Source organism: Ailuropoda melanoleuca, chromosome 3, assembly GCF_002007445.2.
Source record: "Ailuropoda melanoleuca isolate Jingjing chromosome 3, ASM200744v2, whole genome shotgun sequence".
Classification (NCBI taxonomy): domain Eukaryota; kingdom Metazoa; phylum Chordata; class Mammalia; order Carnivora; family Ursidae; genus Ailuropoda; species Ailuropoda melanoleuca.
This window is the reverse complement of record NC_048220.1, coordinates 87,385,693-87,391,692: the sequence shown is the minus strand read 5'-3', so window position 1 is coordinate 87,391,692 and position 6,000 is coordinate 87,385,693. Positions and strand designations below refer to the sequence as shown.

Below are 6,000 nucleotides of genomic sequence, written 5' to 3'. Positions count from 1 at the left end.
ATGATGGTGAGTGGGGGACTGAGGGTCACGGGTGAGAGAGACAATCATTTTCTGTGGCTTGCAAATAGGTTCTCTTAACCATATACACATTACTTATTTTTAAAACACTCACAAGAAAAACGGGTGGCGGCAGCACCGTAGAGAAGTACTCTCATCCCCCAGCTCCACGTTAGCAATTTGGTGGGCTCAGGGGGGAGAGCTAGTCATCCGGAAACCTCCGCTACTACTCGGGATGTCTGGGCAGAACCCTGCACACAGGCACAGTCTTCCTCCCGCTGGAGTCCTCAACCAGGGACGTGTGCACCTGCAAACGTGGAGAACCGAACGAGTCCCACGTCCGCTGCTTACAGGGAGCCGGTGGCAAGAGTGCTTCTCCTATCTCCACCTGCTTCTCCAAGAACCTGAGGATCCGCTCACCCTCAGGCCCGCCTGGGACATGGAAGGGACCAGCTTCGTATTTGTCCTATCACCCGGGAGGAGTTAAGAACTTACAGGAAAGCTAGCTCCCGGGTCCTGCAGTGAAAGTGAGCTTTCAGCGAAACACCCCAAGGCACGCACTAGCATTATCTCACAGAAACCTCTCAAGAGCCAAAAAGCAGTTGCTTTCAACTCCACTTTACAGAGCGGATGATTTTTTAAATCTATAAACTTGAATGGTATGTCACTGAATTACTGAAAGGACATTAACAGGTTTTTGAAAAATTTCTTAACAGAGCATGAGAGTCTTGCAACACTTTATTAAGAGTATTGGCTTTGAATTAGTAGCTGAAGTAACAATTGCATGAAGCCAGATTAGGTGTACTGCATAATACTCATACTTGATTTATTGACATTACTTAGCAATTTATTGGACAAAAGTCAAACTTTTTGTTTTTTATTAAGCACATTCCACAGTACAAAGCTGTCATGAATAATATCTGTACAATTTAACAGTTTCAATAGCTGTTCAGACACAAATTTATTTCAAACAGATAATTGGCAAACATAATTAATTACAAGTTAGAATTAGACTATCCCAGTGCTTTAAAACATTAATATAGCAGTAATTTACAGTTGCTCAATTATGGTTAGCAAAATAAAGTCCAGGGTACGGCTGGGAATTACTACTATAATCCCAGAAAGTCAGAATTCCTTGGGTGCCAAAGTCCCCTGCTATAATTTAGTAGGCACAATTCAAAGGTTGTGTGCATATTCAAAGGCCGTGATCTCCCAAGGAACAAGAACTTCTATATTAAACATGCAAAAACAACAACAAAAAGTCCATTCGTTCAGAAGATTTGCCTCCTCCCCCCACCCCTCCCGCACCCCTGGGCTCTCCTAACCAGTTCGATATAAAGCTGTCACGTGGAGAGTGGTAAAAGTTAACTCACTTCCACAACCACTGTCAAGCTTACAACATCTACCTCACAAATAGAGATTTCTTTTCTTTCTTTTCTTTTTTTTTTTTTTTACACTTGGAGACTCAACTTCTCAAAAATAGAAATTAATTTGGTAACATGTGGGAGGGGAAGGATGTATTTTTAAAAAAGGAAAAAAAGAAAAACTAAAAAGCCAAGCCAACCCAATAAACAAATCACACACACACACATTGATCCCCACACCGTTCTCAATGCAAAGGACGACACAGAGCCCAGGGCCTTCCCTTTAGTAGTAGAGTGTGCTTCCACGGGAAGAGGGTTAGTCAACAGGAGGTTCTTATTGGTCCTTTAAAATGTTACTGACATTCCTTAATCTTTGGAAACAATGGCAAGGGGCAAATCAGAACCTAATATTGAACAAGGGAAAAGGAGTGCCAACCGAATGCCAAAGTCCTTTCCATGCATGGTCAGCGTGACAGTGCCATTCACACATTCGGGCTGCAGAGCACTTGGGAGTTTGGAGAACCTGCCAGGGCCACAGCAGCAGGTGACACAGAGGTGACGGGAATGGGATTCATGAGCTTGAGGCTTTGCACCACGTACGAGTACCCTTCCACTTGAGATGGGCCTCTGAACCAACCTGACCTGGTGTAACGGGTTCCACCGTACGAGTGGGCCGTCACCGCCCTGGTGAGGATGCGCCATCCACGCCAGGACACACGCATTCCAGAGCCAGGAAACCCAGTCAATAGGGCCTTCTCGTTTCTGCCTTTCCAGGGTTACTAATGCACAGAATAATGATCTTTGACAGTGAAGTCAAATGAATACCATGGGAAGTGACCACTAGTACTCAGGAGTACTTAGGACGAAAAGAACAACAACAAAAATTTTAAGGTACCTCTCTATTATATATGCTACACAACGAATAAAACATTTTGTGTGAAACTTCAGAAATTACATTTTAAAGCAAGATGCCCATTAAAAACACACACACCACACACATACACACAAAATGACAATGACAAAATAAAAATACCATATGAATACTGCAGGAAGGGTTCTAGGTAATCCACATCAACCCTGGTATCAGGTTCTTGAGCCCAGCCCATGGCTAAGTGCGAACACACTCTGTATTAGTGTCTCAGGCACAGGGGCCCTGACTCCAGCAACCTTGAGGTTAAACTGTTATGTACATTATATCTACATGCGGATACAGTATTTTAAATTAGGAGGCAAGCACACGTGTAAAAGTGTTACTCTACCAAATATGAGGAGATGGCCGGGGTACAGAGAGAACAGTTAATAAAAGAAAAGAGCTATATTACCTGTTGGGAGATAATATAACCTGTCTTATAGTTCTTTAAATTAAAAGAAATTGGTACAGAAAGGAAGTATAATCCAAAAAATATTACTAAAACAATCCAGAGACATTTTTCCATTGTCCAACATGTTCCTAATACAGGTCAGAATTCATAATGACTTGGACGGTCAAAAGGAGAATGCTAACTTCTGAAAAGGAAAGCCCTGGACATTCTGGGTAGGTGTTTGGCACCCAAAATTTCACCAAAGAAGAATGCTGTTTCTTAATATCAGACCAAAGTGCAAAGCAATATAAATTAGAGGCCGGTCTTCTCTTGATGGTCGATTTACTTCTGTAAAACAGACTGTATGTTCCTTTTATATGAACAATTTACATTTGAAGCATTAGATTTTTTTTTTCACTGATGGGGGGAGGAAATGGGCTTCTGTCCTACTGGAAGTCGGTGAAGCTAAGGTATCCTTCTCAAAGTAGAGGCCGGAATCGGAGGTGAGAAATGTTGGTACTTGGAAGAGTTAGGCTGCTTTGCATCTACCCAGCGTCTAGAACCAATTCCAGCTTCATAACTCAGCTGTGAAGAACTCCCTTAGGCATTTGGTAGCCATGTAGCCAGTAGTTCAAGACTAGGAAACCCTGGGAAAACAAAACAAAACAAAACAAAAAACAAAGGGAGTATGGATGGATATTCTGGTTAGACATGGAGATATACACCACAGTCTGCCATATCCACACAGACACGTACTCGTGCACATACGACACAATACCGAGTTTCAAATGTAATCAGCATCAAAAATAAAAGCTGCAAGTTGTTCTGACTGTAATACATACCAGACATCGTATTTACTTAAACCTTGCAACAACCCTGTGAGATAGAAACTACGATACCACCTGACGAATAAGAGAACGAAGGCTCAGAGACATTGCTTAGTTCAAAGCATTGGCCATTTAGGGACAGAGAGGGGACTCAAAGAGATCACTGACTCTATAACTTGTCAACTGTCAGTGCTTGCTGCTAAAAATTATGCACATAACAATATATGCTTCATGTTAGACTTTATATTTAGTATTACCTTTTATGACATCCAGAGCCTACGAGGGCTGGTCTCATACCCGCCTGAGAGCCCTTATCTATCACTGCGTAACAAAAATATGCAAAAGCTAGTAAATAAAGTATTCCTTCTAAATAGAAGGCTAATCAGAAGTTACTTCTTTCTGAAATAAATCATTTATAAAAGGACAATACAGTGTAGAGGGAAAGACTACTGAATGTTACATATTGTTTTGACCATGACCTTGAGTGAGAAACACATTTTAGTAATAATCTCTACATTGATCCATGTACATAAATACGTACACATGCACGCACGCACCTAAACTTATCATTACTACATATGATGCGGGCTGACATTTTCTATTCTAAATTTCATCAAAACAAAGTCAAAATCCATTAAAATGATTTCACAATCACTAATGGGTCACAATCCTTTCCAAACACAGCACTAAACCACTGGCCTAAAAGATTTAAAAGTTACCTTTACGTCTAAAATTCTCTGACAAAAAGAGAGAGAGGAGAGAGAGATTTTTTTAAAGCTTGTATGTTTTTTTTTTTAAAGGAAACTTTCCTAAAAGATTGTCAATTTTCATAAAGATCAAGGATCCTTCTCAAAGACTATAAGAGATATTTAATTTCATTCACCACTGTTTTCACATGAAGGATCTTTAAAAGTATTATTTTTAAAATAGCAAGGCCCACAAATAAGAAGTAGGCACTCTCAAACACTGCTGGTGGGAACGTAAACTGACCTAACTCCTCTGGAGACTAACGTGACTCTGTGCATCCAAGTCTTTAAACATCATACCTTTTAACCCAGACACTGCAGATATTTCTAGAATTTATCCAATGGTAATAAAAGCAAAGATTATGGGTACCTGGGTGGGACAGTCAGTTTAGCAACCGACTATTGGTTTTGGCTCAGGTCATGATCTCAGGGTTTTCAGATCATGCCCCAAGTTGGGCTCCGTGCTCAACGGAGTCTGCTTGACAGTCTCTCTCCCTCTGCCCCTCCCGCTCATGCTCTCTCTCTCTCTCTCAAATAAAAAAATAAATCTTCAAAAAAAAAAAAAAGCAAAGATTAGGCTAAAGAAATGATCATGGCAATGTGTTTTGTAATAGCTAAAAGCTGGGGGAAATATACATACATAATAGGGTCTATTCAAACAACTGCATTATTTTGCCATTAGGAATGGTAATTTAGACAAATACTGACATTATGGACATAGAACAGTTTTGCAACAAAGGGGGAAAAAAGCATTTTAAAAAACATGCACGTTCTCAGCCATAATTTTAAGAAGCCTGAAAAGACATATACAAGGAAATTAACAATGGTAAACCATGAGTAGGAATTTATTTTCTTCTTTTAGCTTATCTACTTATTCTAATTTCCTGATAATGATCATACATTGTCTTGTAATAAAAAAGAGAGCTACTGTATGTATTAGGCTCTTAGGAGTTAGTAATTTTAAAAAAATGACTCAGCAAATAAATCTATTGCTAAATTTCCTGACACAGAAATAGTTTTACCTTATATTTTAGGGTTGAATATTTTACTGCAAGGTTAAATCATCATTAGGGTAGTGTTTCTTATTATGCATAAATCTTACAGTATCACATGGTAATAATTTTTTTCATGTTACAATAAATGAAAAGAATTTGGAAAAGAACAGTAAAATCTATAGAGATGACTGCCAAGGTTGTCAAAAGTAATTCACTTTGAAGAGACAAACACATTTGAGGTTTCATTGCTTGTGCTCCTTAAACAGCAGATAAGATTTTTCCATTGATTTATAACTGTGGATCATAACAAGGGCAGTTGTTCTGAGATTCCCAAAAAAAGGGCAGAAGGAAGGCCTAGAAGAAGTAACACCAGTTTCCTTTCCACCACAGCCAGAGAAACACCATTGGTGATCATTATTTCATTTTTCAACCAAAGCAATCTTGTTTCAGGGCACTTTAAATAATATATAAAAGTTGTCCAATTTGTGAAAGTTTACAATGTTCTAAATTTCACCTATTAAATATGCCAGAGAGGGGAAACATACTATGGATGTCTTGGATTTTATCACGTGCCTCTCTAAACTGAATATAAAGACAAAAATACGTAACAAAACTACAAAAGAGTTATGCTTAAATTGTTCTCGGACACACCTATTCCCCTAAACCTATCCATTATTGCAGAAGCTCAGCTATACTGCAGTTGTCCATGTCCTATTTTATGTGCTTCCCTTATGTGGAAAAATAAAAGCAGAGGCAGGATGCAGCTGAAG

At 39.3% G+C, this 6,000-nt stretch overlaps 1 protein-coding gene across 5 annotated transcripts in view; it reads right to left on the bottom strand.

Moving 5' to 3' along the window:
• Positions 1-717: 717 nt before the first annotated feature.
• The window catches only part of FBXW11 (F-box and WD repeat domain containing 11), a 121,211-nt gene continuing 115,928 nt past the window's right edge, over positions 718-6,000 (bottom strand). For all 5 annotated transcript variants that reach the window (XM_019808353.2, XM_019808354.2, XM_011235280.3 and 2 more), the window contains one exon: positions 718-3,309. The gene's annotated coding sequence lies outside the window, so the exon portion shown is untranslated. The remainder of the gene's footprint in view (positions 3,310-6,000) is intronic.